Genomic DNA, 18511 nt, shown 5'->3' on the forward strand with positions numbered 1-18511 from the left:
TCTTATCTCCTATAATCTGACTTGATGCATGATTTCTTCTGGCATACTTGGCTAATATAGGCTCAGTAGATTCTACATGATCTTCTTCATCACTTGATAACTGGATATTCTCTTCATTTCCTTCAGTAGTGTTCTCGATAGGACTTCTTAGTTGAACACATACAAATCCTTCATAATCTTCTGGTTCTTTGGAGTTTCTTTCATCATTTCTTTCTGCAAATTCATCAATTTTCACATTTGCACTTTCTACTATTTTGTTAGATGATTTGATCAGACATTTAATGCTTTTCTTCTAGAAGAATAACCAAGAAATGTTCCTTCTTCACTTTTCTGATCAAACTTACCATTTATGTCATCTTTGTGAACATAACATCTACTTCCAAAGATTTTAAAATAACTTACATTAGGTTTCTTGTCATACCAGATTTCATATGGTGTCTTCAAGGTTCCTTTCTTGAGTTGTACTCAGTTTAGGGTGTAAACTGTAGTGCTGATTGCTTCTCTCCAAAATGTTTGAGGTACCTTCTTTTCTATCATCAAGGTTCTTGCACAATCCATAATTGATCTGTTTCTTCTCTCGGCTATCCCATTTTGTCAGGGTGTTCTCGGTGCAGATACTTGCCTCTTTATACCATGATCATTGTAGTATAAGTTAAATTTATCAGAAGTGAACTCACCTCCTCTATCAGATTGAAGACATTTCAGTTGTCTTCCTGTTTCATTTTCAACTCTTCCCTTATACCATTTAAACATTTGAAAAGCTTCTGATTTTTCTTTTAAAAACACTACTGACATCATCCTTGAGTAATCATCCACAAATAATATGAAATACTTATCACCATAATAACTCTATACTTTCATAGGACCACAAAGATCAATATGCACAAGATCTAAAATTCCCTTAGAAGTGTAGGACTTACTTGTAAAGCTTGATCTTGTCATCTTACTCATTTGGCATCCTTGGCATATAGCATTCTTAGGTTTCTCAAGACTTGGTAGACCTCTTACTCGGTGCTTCTTGCTTATTTTGATCAAATTATCAAAATTTACATGACAAAACCTTTTATGCCATAACCAGGTATCATCTATCTTTGCATATAGACATTTATTCCAAGTTGAGTCAAGGTGAAATGTGTTACCTTTTGCTTGTGTCCCAGTAGCTGCTAACTTTCCATGCTTGTCATGAACTTTGACAATTCCTTTCTGAAACTCTATTCAGTATCCTGTATTACATTTAGCATTGTCAAGAAGTGTTATAGATCCTTTACCTCTCACTGGACATGGTGCATCATTACCAAATCTTACATAACCTCCATCATAATCTTCTAACATAACAAACTTGTGTTTATCACCTGTCATGTGATTTGAGCATCCACTATCTATGATCAAAGAATCATTAGTATTTATGTGAGATATTAAAGCTTTTTCTTCATACCTTTCTTCATCTGATCCATCTTTGATAGCCACATAAATAACTTCCTCTGTATTAGTTTCATTCGATTTATCATCATTAGATTCCTCATCAGCTATTAGACATGTCTTTTTATCTCTTCTTCTAAAGTCTCAGTGTCCTCTGTAATGATTATCTTTCTGTTTGTCATCTTGGTAATCTCTCTTTTCACTAGATTCTTTGTCAGGACAATTAGAAGCCATATGTCCTATTCTATCATAGTTAAAAAATTTCAGAGGCAACTTTCCTTTGTACTTACCTTTTCCTCTCAGTAGCCTTCTGGCTAATAGTGCTTCAAACTCTTCTTGCTTTCTGATTTCTTCATAAAGTTGGTGTACCTCCTCCATGTTTTTGTGAAATCTTTCACTTGCTCCACTGTGATTCCCTTTAGAGTACTTATACTTTCTATCATTGTAATCATCAGATTCATCAAGATGAAAAGAACTAAATGCAGACTCAATTTTATTTACCGAAGACCCACTATTATCAAAGTTACTTAACTCAAATGCATGTAGCTTACCAATAGTAGCATCCAAAGAAACTGGCATATTGGGTACAAACCTCAATTCATTGATTGCAAAGACTTGGATTGCATAAGCAGGTAGAAGGGTTCTTAATAGCTTACTTGTGACATCCTTCTCTTCAATGGTTCCTCCTGCTCCTTTGATTTGATTGACAATCTCCTTCAACCTTGTACTGTACTGGGTTATGTTCTCACCTTCATTCATTCTCATAGATTCAAGTTGTCCTCTTAGACTGTCCACTTTTTCTCTTTGAACATGTTCATCACCACCATACATAGATATGAGCTTGTCCCACATTGCCTTGGCATCATTGCAGCCTTCTAGATCATTAAACTCTGAGTTGGTCAATGCAGATGTTATTTCAATCATTGCTTGAATATGTTCTTGCTTTGCCTTTATCTCTTCCATTGTCAATGGATAGGTTCTAGGTGTAATGAAATCATTCTCTAGATAATATACAACATATTCTCCAATTCCTGATAGGTACAACTTCATCCTTTTCTGCCATGTAGAGAAACTTGACTTGTTCAGCTTCAGTGCATCCCTCTTATACATCTTTGGATCCTCTCCTCAAGTACCTTTAAACTTTTCTTCTAGAGTCCAATGCTCTGATGCCAATTGTTAATAAGATGAGGGGGGGGGGGAATCATACAAACTTAATCTTCCAAATATTCAACAGATTCAACCTCAGTAGCTTTAACAGATATATGTAGCCAAAACTGTAAAACATGCAAACTTAAGAACACATAATCATAACAATACTCATAACACCAGATTTAACGTGGAAACCCAAATAGGGAAAAACCACTGTGGGATTTCGGACCCACTAAGAAATATACTCTTCTAGAGTATGCTCAGTTAAAACCAAATCCTGTTAAAGATTACAAACACATTGCTAGATGTGACCTGGTTAAGGGATTTCCCTCAGATCTATTAGGATCTTCACCTTGTTAGAGGTGACCTTGTTAAAGGGTTTCAAACACTTAATCAGAATGTCACCTTGCTAGAGGATTTACAAATAAGACTATTATGTCCACTTGGTTAAGAGATTTTCTGTCACTTACAAATAAATAACAGTAATGAATATGTCTGCAACTTTTCATCTAAAATGCTAATGCAGATTCTTATTTGCTCAATACAATCTAGTCATAGGACTTATCTTGTCCCTCTACTGGGCTCCTTACTCTGTTATTCAAACAGGTCTTCAAGCTTCTATGCTTGGTAATCACTATGTAGCATCCCTGTGCTTACACTTGCTCACATACATTGTTTATCAATAGTTCCTTATTTATAAACAGTTTGCTAACCGCTTAATCTCTTTGATCACATTTCCCATGATCAGTCATAGCCATCAGATCTTCAATCTTGACCAGGTTTAATGTATCCTTCAATCTGAAAACATTTTACCTCACCTTGGAACTTGCATACATTTCTTGGAACTTGTGCTAGGGTATTGCGGTTCAATCAGAGTTGTAGATCTTCCTGCCGATCTTCCATTGCCATAGATCCTTAACAAACTTCATACATGTATCAATCATTTAATCATAACTAGCTCATTATCTTCCATCATTAAATAATGCATGTATATATCCAATGCATTCTGTCATTACTTGGTTGCAACTTAGTAAATACTAAACTTCACTCAGTAGACATTCTGCCTTCATTAACCGATAGCGATAACCTTAGGGTTTACCGATTAGGTTCCTTAGGGTTTACCGACTAGGTTCCTTGCTCGGTAACATAGTATAGTATTAACCTTACAAACAATAGCATATGTAGGATATCAAAACAATCTAAACAACATGATCTCATCATTGTCTAACTCGATAATAGTTACCCATTGAATAACTTATTCCTCCCCTTATTCATCACATTTTTTCTGTGTCTTTTACCTACATCTTAATTCTCCTCAAAACATACTTCTTAAGATATGGCAACATCATACTAAATCAGAAAATCAATTTCTTGACATCAATGACAAAATAATATTGTGAAGACAGTAAACATCCTTAATTAGTTATATCCATAATTATCAACAACATTATCAATATCCTAATTGAAATGCCAACAATCTCTTATTGTATGTTATACTTCCAAAATTTACAAGTCCATCAATTGGTATTAGAGCCTAACTTCTTTAAAGCCTAATCACTTGGAAGGAAATCCGAAAGCTATCATGGGGGATATGAGCTACTTTGAGATGGGTAGAGAGATTGAGGCTAGTAGAAATGAACTTATTGTTGGTATTTTGGTATGGTTTTGTCATTGATGTCGACACCTACTAACACTTATCAACTTTGGCACTTTGGAGAATCCGCAACATTCACCGGCAAGCAAATGACTCATGCACAATCACTGGTATCTGGTACACCAATAGGATATAATGATCATCGACACTTGTAATGGCATGGAAAACACTTGGTTATGTTGAAAACATCGTTTGGACACCTTTTCTTGGAGATTTGATTATTGGTATATTCATATTTGCATATCTGTTGTTATCGGCAAATAGGTCCAGGTTATACACTGATAAGTTTATCTTTTCCAGATCAACATGGAATGATATGGAGATGATTTATTATTGTTGTAAATGCATTAAGCCAACATGTTGAATCGGTTATTGCATCGGGCATTAATTTAATTATAAATTGATTTTGTTGTAATATCTTTTAGAGCCGACCTACTAAAATTGGTCCTAGGTTATAATATAAATGTAAGATCTTAATTGTAAGATCGGATGTGGAATGAGAAGAAGAATTGTGAAAAGGTATATGCAAGAATAAGCAGAGCTATACACGCAAACATCATTTGAAGATGAAGCAAGGTTTTTGTGAAAGCATATCAGAACTACACCGGTACTGAATCCAGCATATGAAAATGCTATTTTGAGCAATACATTCTTATTGGATTTAACCATCCAATTGTAGTTAGTGTGACTCCTATTTTGTGATTGAGTAGTGAGCTCTAGGCACTTGGCCTTTCTACATGTGTAGACCCCATTTATATACACTTACTATTTGCAGTAGTATCATCTAATTGTGGGTAATGTTTCCCACAATGGTTTTCCCCCTTACAGGGTTTCCATGTACAAATATTGGTGTCAAGTGTTGTGGATGTTAGGAATTCCACAGATACTGAGAGGGGGGGGGGGTGAATCAGTATCTAATTGGTGAGTAGAATTTCTTGAATTAAAACATGCAGAACATATTATAACAGTGTACCGGTATGCAAGAAATAATGTAATAAATAGAATTAAGAACATCCACATGAAATAGCACACCATAACACAAGGTTTTAACAAGGAAACCTGGTGTGGGAAAAACTTCAGTGGGATTTGTGACCCACAATATTCACTCACTGGCCAGTAAGAGAATATTACTTATAATAGGGGCCTACACATGCAAGAAGGCCAACTGCCTAGAGCTCACTGCTCAATGGGAAGTCTCACTGACTTACAATGAGGATTATACAAATCCAATATCTTGTACTACTTTACAATAGCATCTATAATGCTTGATCCAGTACTAGTTGTTGTTCTGCTTCTTACATAAACCCTTAGCCTATATTTCACATAATAGGTTTTCCTAATATTTTTCCTTAATGCTACCTCACTCATACCAAATGTCTACAATGATCTCTTTTATATATAAGAGTCATTTTACAATTTTCCAAGTCGGCTTACAAAGTTTTTACAATAATAAACAAAAAATAATATAACAAAATCTTGTCCACCTCTGTGCCAGTATACTTCTTTTCTTTGTGTCGGTGCCGGTGTCCTGAGTGTTGGTGTAGAGTGTGATCTGGTGATGTCGATATAATGCCTTTGTCGGTGCCATAGGATTGCAAGGTTTCCATTAATGATAAAACCATCAATCACATACAATGTCTCATTGGAGTGTGCGTATGCCAACAATGGATGACTTTGTCTTTTTGTTTCATGCATTAATATTTACCGGTATTGAAATAAACTGATAAAATTGTCTACTGGTATAAAAGAATGGTTTACCAATATTAAGCAATAAGTTGGTTAAGTTGTTTTGGTTTGAATTTATTTGACAACCGATTTACCCCCACCCCCCCTCTCAGTTGCCTCTGGGACCTAACACTTGAAAACCTAAGGGTCAAATTGAAAGCTTCTCAAGTCAAAAGGAGAGAGCTAACTGAACAACCGTTAGAAATATCTGATATTATTCTTCAGATGAGGCCAATATTAATTCTTTAGCTAAGGAAGTTGAAAAACTAAAAAGTGAAAATCTAAATCCGAGGAGAGAGCTAGAAGGTCTTACTATCCGCATGAGTCAGGAACTGGAAGCCAAGAGAACTATTGAAGATCTCATCAAGGAAAGCGATCATGAGATTGTCAAGATCAAGTGAGAGAGTTTTACTTTGCAAGAGCATTGAAATGCAGAGAGAGAAGAAAAATAGAACTTATAGCTAGATCTTGAACTGGCATCATCTTTGAGAGAGAACCTGTCAAAACATAATGAAGATCTCATCAGACAGCTCACTAAAGCAAATGGGAAACTGGAAAAGCTCAACAGAAGTTCTACATTGCTAGAAGAGAAAATTCAATCACAAAGGATCAATGGTGATACCTCTGGACTTGGTTTTTACACATCTAAAAAAGGAGAATCCTCTGGTACCAAGAGCAACACTCATAAGAACAAATCTGCTCCTCAGGCTAAAAATCCTATTGGTAAGAAGGCCTTTAAACCTATTTGTTTTGTTTGCCATAAACCTAGTCTCACTACAAATGTTTGTAGAAACAAACCTAATGGAAATGCAAGCTACAATAGTAATTCTAGGTATATGTCCAAGAAATTTGAAGGTCATTGCTTCACATGCAAAAGTATGGACATAGATTAGTTGAATGTAGATATGGAGCAAATAATATAGTACCACATATGCATCCAAGACCAAATGGAAACTGGATGAGAAATTGTGATAATTGGGGTAACATGAATTGGCAAAGACCCTACGGCAACCAGTTTAGTCCATTTGAGATGGAAAAGGTAACAAATGTCATTTGCACCATTTGTAACAATTTTGGTCATGTGGCTATTAATTACAAAAGAAGAACTAGGAGAGGTAATGCAAGACCTTGGAGATCATCTGGAATAGCCTACTATCATTGTCATAAACTGGGATAGATGACAAAGTTTTGTAGATCCAGAAAGAGCAAACTGGTCAATCCTTCTAAAGATCAGAAAGGCAAGCAGAAGGTCAATATTGAAGAAACTAGAGAAGAAATGAATCGAATATGGAAGAAGAAGAGTGATGATTTACCTGGAGAAGAAACTAATCCTTCACCTAGTGTGGAGAATCATGCATCGATGAATTAAGTCTTTTCAATATGGCTAAGTGGAGCATAACGACAAATCTACTTTCAGACCCCTTGAAATGAATGAGTGGTAAGAGAATTTGAATGCATGAAATTTTGATAACTTTTTGTCAATTGGTTATCAACCAGTTTTACATCTGTCAATATTGTATGTATCATTAAGTGATGTAATTAGGGTTTGTAACCCTAACGGGTGAGCATTTAATGTAGTAGGTAAAAAGGATAAAAGTGAGTTTCACTTTGTTATTTTTACCCTAATGCACTTGAAGAGATAAGAAAGGATTGTTAGCTAATTTTAGTCGAAGTTGTATCATGATTTGAGTGATAAAGCTAATTTGAAGGTTACTGACTGAACTAGTATACACTTGAGTATTCAACCAGTAAACGAGGCAGCATGCGTAAAATAAGATATTTCTATGAAAAATCCTGCTTCGAATCTAGTCTATCTGAAATGGCATCTTCTAAACCAGTAGAGAAATTGATGATCACATCTGAACCTATGAAAGTTGTAAAGGTAGAACAAATTGTGTCTTATAATGCTTTATCACAAGTTCCTAGTGGTGTCGTAGTGAAAGGAGATTTGTCTAGCTACATTGATTGCAAGATTGAGGATTTAGGAACATTGTCGATATATTCTCAGTTGAAATCCCTTTGCGATGAAAACAAAAAGACTCAACCAGAATATATTAGGGTTTATGAGAAAGGTTTTCATAATGCAGCTTATTTTCTTGAAGATTTTGAAGAGGAACATATCTGAATTATTCTGAGTTGTGTTCATGGGGAAAACATGTATTTAGAAAGAACTCATACTATAGCCAAGGAAGCTATTCAAGCTGTAATTGGTTTTTACTCAACCGGTGAAGTACCTAGGCTGAGGCAAATTTCAAAAGAGACTGTAAACACTCTATCTAGATCAACCTCTGATGGGCGTGCCTTTTCTATCAATAACATCAAGGACCTAGGTGTTAGGTTGGTAGCTATGGTTATAGGCTATCAGATATTCTATTCTAGTAGATTGAATATTGTTCCATCTGCAGCAATGCATATTGCTTATAAAATGATAGCTAAAAATGCTAATTATGACCTATGTGAGGCCATAAGGAGCCAATTATTGTTGAATCTTCAATCTATCAAGAAGGACAACAGTCAAAAGTTTAAATTTGGACAGTTGTTGATCAATCTATTCTTTTATTTCCAGAATTTCCTACCAGGAATTGGTGATCTTGAATGGTCTAAGGATCTATCAGTATCTTCCTAGATTAAGAATAACATCAAGGCTATGAGGAACACCTTCTCTGCTGAAATGAATAAATATTTCTGTGAATTTCAGAAGAAAATGAGTTTGAGAGTAAGATTGCCTGAGGATGTGGCGAAGCACTTTGCTAAGGACATTATCTTCACACTTACCATTGATTTCTGTTTGATGGAGACTATTGAGCCTAGAGAAGAGGAAATGGAAGACATGAGCTATGAAGTCAACTATGACTTATTGATCGGTTATGCCAATAACCTGTTGGCACCTCCAGTGGACAAAAAGAAGGATAAATTGGATATAGTTGAAGTTCAAACTACAATAGTTGAAACTAGTAGTGTTCCAACCATAAGTGGTAAAGGTAAGAAGAAGAAGACTGAGAAAGCACCTCCAATGATAAAAAGTACACGAGTGACACAAAGTGTCCAAACCAAAAAGGAACTAGAACCTAAAGTATATGCAAAGAAGGAGAGTGCATCAAAGAAAAGAGGTTAGAAACTAATTCTCCAAGCAGAATCTGAAGGTACTAATATTGAGGAGGAACCCAAGAAAATGAAAGAAACTGGTAAAACAACCAAACAAGTGAAGGAATTACCAAAGGCAACTGTGCCTATTGATGCCTTAGCTTACAAGCCTAAGACTAACTTTGAGAGAACACTGAAGACATTAGGAAGAAATAGATTTGATAATGTCAAAGATCATTTTGATTCATTCAATGAAGATGAAAAGGAACAAATTATTCAATAGGTAATCAATTATTTGTGTTATTACAATAGATTACCTCATGATCTTGTAAAGGATATCTGTAATTCCTTATATACTATTCTTTTGAATAAATGGGAGGAAGTTTTGAAGAAAGAAAAATAAATTATAGATGATGTATTTGTGCAATATTTTTCTGATTTTTCGAAGGATGAGTTGAATAAATTGCTTGATAAGTACAAAGTTCAATTTGATTTTAAGGCAAGAAGATTGAAGCTACTTAGTGGAAAGGTACAAACTATTGAGACTGAGACTCATCAGATTGCTCGTAATATCCAACGGATGCAAGAACTTATACATTGTTCTAAGGATGAGCAAGATATTGTTGATGTACCAGAAATGGATGAGGAAGAAATTGTGCAAGCTGATGTTGTCTATCCTGTCAAGAAGAAGGATGACACTAATGTCCAATGAGTCATACTTGTTGATGATATTCAAGATTCAATAGATCTATCTGGAAATGTTACTGCACCAGATATGCAGCCACCGACAATTTCAGACTCACGAGATACTTTAGTTGAGAAACTGGCAACTCAACCAGGAGTGGATATTCCACCAGCCAAGGAACAACTAGTAAAATGGCAACTCCCACTAGTTTCATAGGCCACTCAGAGGAATCTGATGAAAAAGTTGATTCATAGATTTCTGAATAGGAAATAGAGAAAGAACAAGAGAAAGAGAAGATTATTAAGGTAACATCTCCTGAACCGGTATCATCATTAGTCTTACAACAGATAGATGAAGATGATGATGAATCATTAGGCATCTCAGGGCCTATAATTGTTGATAATATGAGTGCATTTGAAATGATAAAGATTGTAATTGTCATGCAATCTAGGGCACACAAGAAGAGACTTAAAGAAAAAACAATGGAAGCATAAACCATTCAGAATGTTGTAGATATTCTGACAAGTCTACTTCCGAAAACTACTACAAGGCATCTGACAACCCCTATTAGCAAACTTGGTCAATTGATTGCTGATGCATCTGACCAACTTAAGTCTTTGGAAGAAGCAACACAAACTTAAGCTAAGAAGAGTTACAAGAAGAAGCATGGAGAGCAGCTCATGAAAGAGATTGATATAGGAAAAATTGCTCTATCTCTTAATAAAGATTTATTAATAACAACTATTGAAACGGGAGGGAAATTTCTTGCATCTAGTTCTAATGTTTCATTCTTTTATTCTGATATCAATAACAAGCGAACTGAAACAGAGCAAGAGCTAGAGAAGATATGTAATATATATGTACCACTTCAAGATTCTATTTTTGCTTTTGGCAAATCTGTGGATGATTTGCAAAATAGATTAGATACCTATGATCTTGAAAAGGCAAAATGATTCTAATCCCTGAAGGAATTGAAGAATCTACTCACATCCCAAGTGGATATACTGCAAAGAGCCTACAAGAATGCATAAGCTATTTTGGCTACTCTAGAAACCTATACACTTGATTCCATGGAAGAGTTCCATGCTTAGATTATGTCTACACTTGAGTTCACTGAGAACTTGTTCAAGACGTGGGAACATGCTTTATCTTAGTTGAGGAGAAACTTTAATGCCATTTTTATGAGGCTCACAATGCATGAATCTTGATTCATTTTTTGAAGTTTTTGTATATGTAAAACAATTTGATACAAACTTTTCTATATATATATATGTATTTTTCTTTTCAATTTGGCATTGTTGTCAAAGGGGGAGTATATGTATATGTGTATTTTTTTTTTGTAAGCAAACTTAGTGGTATTACTGTTAAATTTTCTAAGTGTTGCCATCAATGCCAAATGGGGAGATTGTTGGCTTGATGATGATTGTAATCAATAAATTCATCATATGTTGTCATTGATGAAACACATACACACACATGTTCATATTGTATACCAGTGTGACTTCAAAGTTGTTTATATTACAACCAGTATACTAGAGGTTTATATATAACTGATACATGGTGACAACCGGTATATACATGGAGACAACCACTGGATATACATAATTCAGCATCAACCTGAAGATCCAACGGAGATTATCATAGGAGCATCAAAGGATAAACGGTTTATATGTAGAACTCTGACTACCATTGTTGTTCCAACTGATATTAATTGATTATGTGATGAGTTATCAATAGTCATGATGAGTTAGCCTTACCGACAATTTTTGGTGGTATTTTTATGATGAGTTATGATTTTTTGACAAAATACTGCACCTAGGAAATTGTGATATGATTTCTAGAGGCCAACATGAAATCTAAATGTCTATATATTGACATCACAATGAATTATTTTGTATGAGTGAAGGAGATATGTTATGTGATGATTTGATGCGAAGGCAGAAGTATTAAGTTGCAGAGTATGTTGGCAATGAAGTGTTGAGTGCACAAAAGAGGATCTATACAAGCAAGTTGTGCTACTACTAGATCACACCACTTGTTGTTTTCTAATCATTGCAATAGTCAAATCCCCTAATTAGGTAAGCTCTAACAAGATTCATTGTACAAATCCTCTAACCAGGTGATCCATTAGTTTGGATTTAGAAATCCTCTATCGAGGTTACTCCTTACAAGGTACTACCTATTATAGGGTATAGATTTTAACTAAGATTAGGGATATTTAATAGGATTCACTCCTAGAAGAGCACTTTGTAGACCTTAACCAATCAGTTATGTATTACTGCAGATAGTTAACTTGTGAGTCCCATCTCACCGTGGTTTTTATGTATTTGGGTTTTCCACGTATAAACACTTGTGTTATGGTGGATGTTTTACTTATTGTGGATGTTGTTATATCATTTTGGATTGCATGCATATTGTATAACAAACTTGTTAAGTATATCTACCAGTCAGTGTTTAAAGTAGTATTGTGTTTGGTGTCATTGATTCACCCCCCCCCTCCCAATGCTTGACAAGTCCATCAGATTCAAACCATCTTCTTAGACTTAGGGTTTATCTAAATAGATACAAATACTTGTTAAGGTTTCAAAATAGAATTCTACAAAAAGGAGTCCTCGATAGCACTTGATAATACTACAATTTATAAAGATAAAAACTTGAAACAAAGTAAAAAGAGTACTAGATGTAACACTTGTGCAATCATTACTATGCAGAAACCCTAAAGCAAAAACCCTTAGTAATTTGAAAATTTGAACAATGTTCAGGCTATATAGAGCATAACAAAATACCACAAGAACATAGTGAGATCAAAGTGAAATGAATTGAATAAAGAATCTAGGTTATAACAATAAATTTAGCTTATTAATTGCAAGCACATATGTAGATGGGATGGCACAAAGTATCCGTTAAGATTCATATTTGAATGTTGTGGCTCCAATAACAAATTCTTGTTTTAAGCGACAATGAATGGAAAAATGACATACAACCTTATTATATATTTATAAAATAGCCACCGTTTATAAGCCTTTTTAGAGTTGAGGAGTTAGGTTTCATGGAGATATTTTACTAGTTGTGCAGTCAATCTAAGTCATTGATCTCATTAGATATCAACACTTGTTATCTTGGCTAAATGGTTGCAAATATGGGGCCCATACTCATGTCATGCCACATAATCATAGATATGTTACAACCCAATTGGTCTACATGTAACGAGTCATCTTTAGTGAGGCCCTTGTGCCACATCTGCGGGCAGGTTGCAAAGTTAGTCGAGTGATCAACTTTCAATAATAGCACAATTGTGCAAGGATTGTGATCATTAATGACAAGGAACTTTCACAATAAGGTAAAAAAAACTTAGAGTAGGGCAACAAGCTAGCTAACGTGTGGGGCTAGTTGAAATGATGGATAAATAGGCTTAGGTCATGATGTAAGAAACTGGAAACAGACTGTAGCATGTCAACAAAATGAATAGGCATAAGCACTAGGGTTTAAGTTTTAAGAGAATATTTAGAACATCAAGCCATAAATCCAAGCAAATTTAGCACAAGAAGAAAAATTTTGCATATCACAATAGGTTCCACCTTTTCCATCCTATAAAGGATAATGATATAAAGGTAAACACCATTTGGAGCTCCTCATACTTGAGGACTACTTTTATTCCTCCTGCTTCTTTGGAATCTAGATTAAAGTAATTGATTTCAAGTGAAACTTCCTGTACTTGTATTTTTCAACCTTTAGAGGTTCCTTCTATACCTTACTTTTTTCCTACAATAAAGAAATAAAAAGAATCAATATTGAGTGATACCTTGACTCCTCCTAAAATATCTCTAAGTCATAACTAATGAATCATAATGTGAAAGAAGATAGGTGATGACATTGTGCTATAGATCCTAAGCTTGTTGTAAGAAGAAATTTTTTCCATAGTGCTCTTTCCCTTAAGTAGTCAGGTGTTAATTTGGACCCACCTCCTTAAGCATCCTTAACTTCACTTGGTCATAAGACTATTCCTTACCCTACCCAACCTATCTAAAATCTTAAATTGTTGACTCTAAGGGATTCTTTTATTCCTCTTCTTCAAGATTCTTCTTCTACTCTGGCTGATAATACTTGTGGTGATGATGGTAACACTAGTGCATTCCCATTTGTGATTAACTTGGATAATAATTCAAACTAAATGGTTAAAACTATGGAGAATCAACTTGGATAATAATTCAAACTAAATGGTTAAATTTATGGAGAATCATTATGAGTTATCCTTCATGTTCTCTCAATCACTGACTCTAGCTCTTGGTGACACATAGAGTAATCCTTCCTTAAGGAATAGTTCATCATGTATAGAACTAGATTGTCTCCTTGTATTGTACTATTTGTAGCACCTTTATTATCTTCCCCTCTGTATCTTTATTATGAGTATGATTGGGAGACAGTTAAATTTCTATAGAATATCTCATAAATGTGGTTATTGGAAGTTGTTGTTACTCATGATTTAGTGTTGGACATTGATGTCAACCCTCAGTTTGTGGGTTGATGAGCTTGATGGTTGCAAACTATGTCGTGTCATGCTCAGTGTTGTGATTGTCAGATTGTAGAAAGAATATTATGAGTGGTTATTGGCTTACTATTGAGGAATATATTAGAGATTGTTGTTAGTATAATTATGATGTCCATTGGTGTCAACCCCTTATAAATGATAGTACATGTTGTTGAAGAATAGTGTTGTACTTTGTGATCATTTATGAATAGGTTCCTTGTTGTGAATTTCCACATTCTTGGTGTTGATGTTGATACACAGTATGTTGTAAATGATGACGTGATGGAAAAAATTGGATGGATGATGGTTGTTCTATTAGATATGTGTTTCACTTAGTATCATGTGCTGGTTCTATGAGTTGTTACTGATATAAAGTGTAGATTATTAGTTGGATGTATGATATTATTAATGAAGAACATAAATAGATATTGTTTAGATGATTCATGGTTGATGTCCACCCTCTTGGTGTTGATTATACAATGTTATGGTGTCATGGTTGACAATAATAATTCTATTATTGATGAGTGGTATCTAATGTGCATTATGGAGATAATTAGTGCAGATACCATGATAATGATGTTGACAATTGGTTTGTCAAATAGGGACTTGTGTAGAGATGTTGTTGATGATGTCCTTGGCTAGAAGTACACCATCAGTTTACTGTTGATGTCTGATGCAACCATGGTCTAGTGGGTCCTCAAAGAGAACTGACCAGATCATGCAGCAAGAGTAACACAATAGAAGCAACAACAACACATAGAAATATTATAGACTCAAATGTCCACATCATCATATATTCATCATAGAACATCTAATAATCAACCAGTTACATGCAGGCTAACATGCCAAATTACAATCCATCTAGGACTCTTAGAGTTATTTGGATCTCTAATCATGAATCTAGAAACTCATACTAATCAATATCCCTCTAATGAATGCAAAAAACAATATATATATCCCTCGGAACACATTTGGGTCGCCCACAAAAGATTACATTATCCAAGGAAGGAAAATAAAACGTGTAAGATAGGTCAGCCCCAAAATGTGAAGATCTCATCTACCAAGAACAATCCAAAAGTGTAGAGCACAAAGAAAGGTCGGCTAAGGCCTAATAATATCAAGTGTTGTGCCAAACTGATATGTACTCCAAGAAATCACTCTAGAAAAGAAGAAATCTCCAACTTAGATGATAAGCTCAAAACTGCTCCGGAACCTAGAAACATTTACTCGGAAAGGAACAACTCACTGAAAAAGAACCCAAATGAACTGGAAATCTAGAATAATTCACAACAACATGCCTAGAACCCAAAAATATTATTTGCAATGAAAGATAAATAGCTACCAAAATACATTGAAAGAAACAGTGGAAACTGCTACATGAATTGAACAAGAATAAAAATAAGGAAATATTTTCGGTTGATGCAAGATTGCTCATAGATCGGGGATGCTCCTACATTAGACACCCCAGGTAGAAAGAGATGGTCCATGAGTGGAAACTCATTAACATTGAAAAGTATTTGAAATATAAACCCCATGCCCATTTCTGATCCAAACATCTTCCTTGTCTACAAACCACTTCCTTTCCTCTTCTGAAACCTCAACCATATCCTCCAACTTCTAGTTCTCTTTATTCTTCTTTTCTTGCTTCTTACCTACCCACTGTCTCTACTTATTTCTTCTCTCTTTACCTTGTAACTCATATTTATTTATGTCACAAAACTTCATCTGATCTACCATCATAACCTTACCACCATCCGATTCCATCCTATGATCAAACTTATCTTCTAGATTATTCTGCAAATCCATGCCCCCGATGGCGTAGCCTTTGTAACAGGCTTCTCATTACTGCAACTCTTTCCAAGACTCAAATTTCTCACTTCTTCCTCCTTATCCCTCAAGGAAGTCAAAGTGAACTTCTACCCATCCTTCTCAATAGTGATTAGGTTTCTTCTACAATCATAAATAGCTCTTATATCAAACTGCCAAGATATACCCAACAAAACATGACAAGCACTCATAGACACAACATCACATAAGACCTCATCTCTAAAAGATACGATATTAAAATGTACTAAGCACTACTCCACTTCTATCTTTTGATCATCTTGTAACCAACTTACTTTGTAAGGACAAGGATTCTTAATCCTCTGCAATCCAAGCTTTTCCACCATCTCCTCAAATACCAAATTACCAGTACTTCCATTATCCACAATAACCTTACAACACTTACCACCTTGCATATAGTCCAAAAAAGACTCCTCTAATTAGGTTTGGTATCTTCACTACTCCACTCCATCAAGTTTCTCCTAAACATAAGAGACCATCCTTACTCTGGTGCACACTTAAATTCAGTGACTCTAGCTTCCTAATCCTCATTTTCCACACAATTTCTTGCCACCCCTTGCTTGCACTCATAAGATCTATGTCCAATCTCTCCACACTTGAAACATCTGCCCAAAAATCCTCTATTTCTACTGCCACTACCTTTTCTCTCTATCTTCTGATCCAGTTCTTTATTTTACTTAGGTTTTGGTTCTCCATCCACTTTCTGTTTCTCTAAACTGTCACTAATTTGCCCCTTATATCTCTCTTTTTCTCTAGGGTTATTCAGTTGTCTTCTATTCAATTTCTCCTCAGCTTTCAAAGAATATTGGTAAGCCTCCTCAACTATAGAAATCTTTAGTATACTCATCTCATCCTGAATGTTAAATGCAAGTCCATTTAGGTATCTATCCACCTTCTCCCTATCCATCTCTTTATGTCCAGATCTGATCATCACCCTATAGAATTCCTTAGTACACTCTTTCACACTCATGTTTCTCTGCTTCAGGTTCTACAACTTCTTGAACAATTCCAATTCATAGTCTCCTGGAATGAAGTTAGCCTTCAACCTTGCAACCATTTGTCTCCATCGGGTGACTTCATTTCACCATTCTCCACTTTGTCTCTCTGCAACTCTTTCCACCATAAGGCAACATTCCCCTTCAATTTAGTTTGTGCCAACCTAACCCTCTATGGGTCATTAATATCCTCAAATTCAAAGTAGTCCTCCAACTCTCCAATCCAATCAATCAAATCCTCTGAATTCAGTGTCCCAAAAAAGTTTGAAATCTCCACTTTATATATTTTACCTACTTGTGTCACCACTCTCAAAAATATTTCCTCTCTTTCATCTTTTGGTCCTTCGACCTCTTCCACCTCAAGCTCTTTTGTAGCTTCTTCATATTCATCCTGGGACTTCAAATCCTTGCACAAACTAGCCAATGCATTTTGTATCTCGTTCCTCATCTCATTCTTGAAATCCTCCATCATTTTCTCTACCCTCTAGGGGTTCATCCTTCTAGGCAACATCTCCTCCTTTTCTCTAGTGCAACTACCTTAGCTTGGTGACTTAACTACAGGTTTCAATTGTCTTGCACTTGGTGATCTATTGAACACACATACAGCTTGCCTCCACTTGGTGATCTATTCACACAAAGGAATGCCTCAAGGTTTGCAACTAGCTCTGATACCATTTGATTTAGCCATGGTCTGGTGGGTCCTCAAATAGAACTGACCAGATCATGTAGCAAGATTAATACAATGGAAGCAACAAGAACATAGAAATATTATAGAATCAGACATTTAGTAATCAACCGGTTACATGCAGGCTAACATGCCAGATTACAATCAATCTGAGATTCTCAGATATATGAATCTCTAATCATGAATCTAGAACCTCATACTAATTGATATCCCTCTAATGACAACAAAAAACAATATATATCCTCTGGAACACATTCAAGTCGACCACAAAATATCACATTAACCAAGGAAGTAAAATGAAACATGTAAGATAGGTTGGCCCCAAAACATGAAGATCTCATCCGCCAAGAACAATTTGGAAGTTTGGACCATAAAGGAAGGTCCACCAAGGCCTAAGATTATCAAGTGTAGTGCCAAATTGATCCGCAATCCAAGAAATTGCTCTAAAAAATAAGAAATCTCCAACTGAGATGATAAGCTCAAAACTGCTCTGGAACCCAAAAATAGTTACTCTGGAAGGAAGAACTCACTAGAAAAGAACACAAATAAATTGGAAATCTTGAATAATGCACAATAAAACACCTAGAACCTGAAAATATTATTTGCATCGAAAGATAAACAACTACTAGAATACATTGAAAGAAATACTGGAAATTGCTACATGAACTGAACAAGAACAAAACTAAGGAAATTTTTTTGGTTGATGCAAGATTTATCATAGACCAAGGATGCTCCTACATCA

This window comes from Cryptomeria japonica, chromosome 3 (genome assembly GCF_030272615.1).
Source record: "Cryptomeria japonica chromosome 3, Sugi_1.0, whole genome shotgun sequence".
NCBI lineage: Eukaryota > Viridiplantae > Streptophyta > Pinopsida > Cupressales > Cupressaceae > Cryptomeria > Cryptomeria japonica.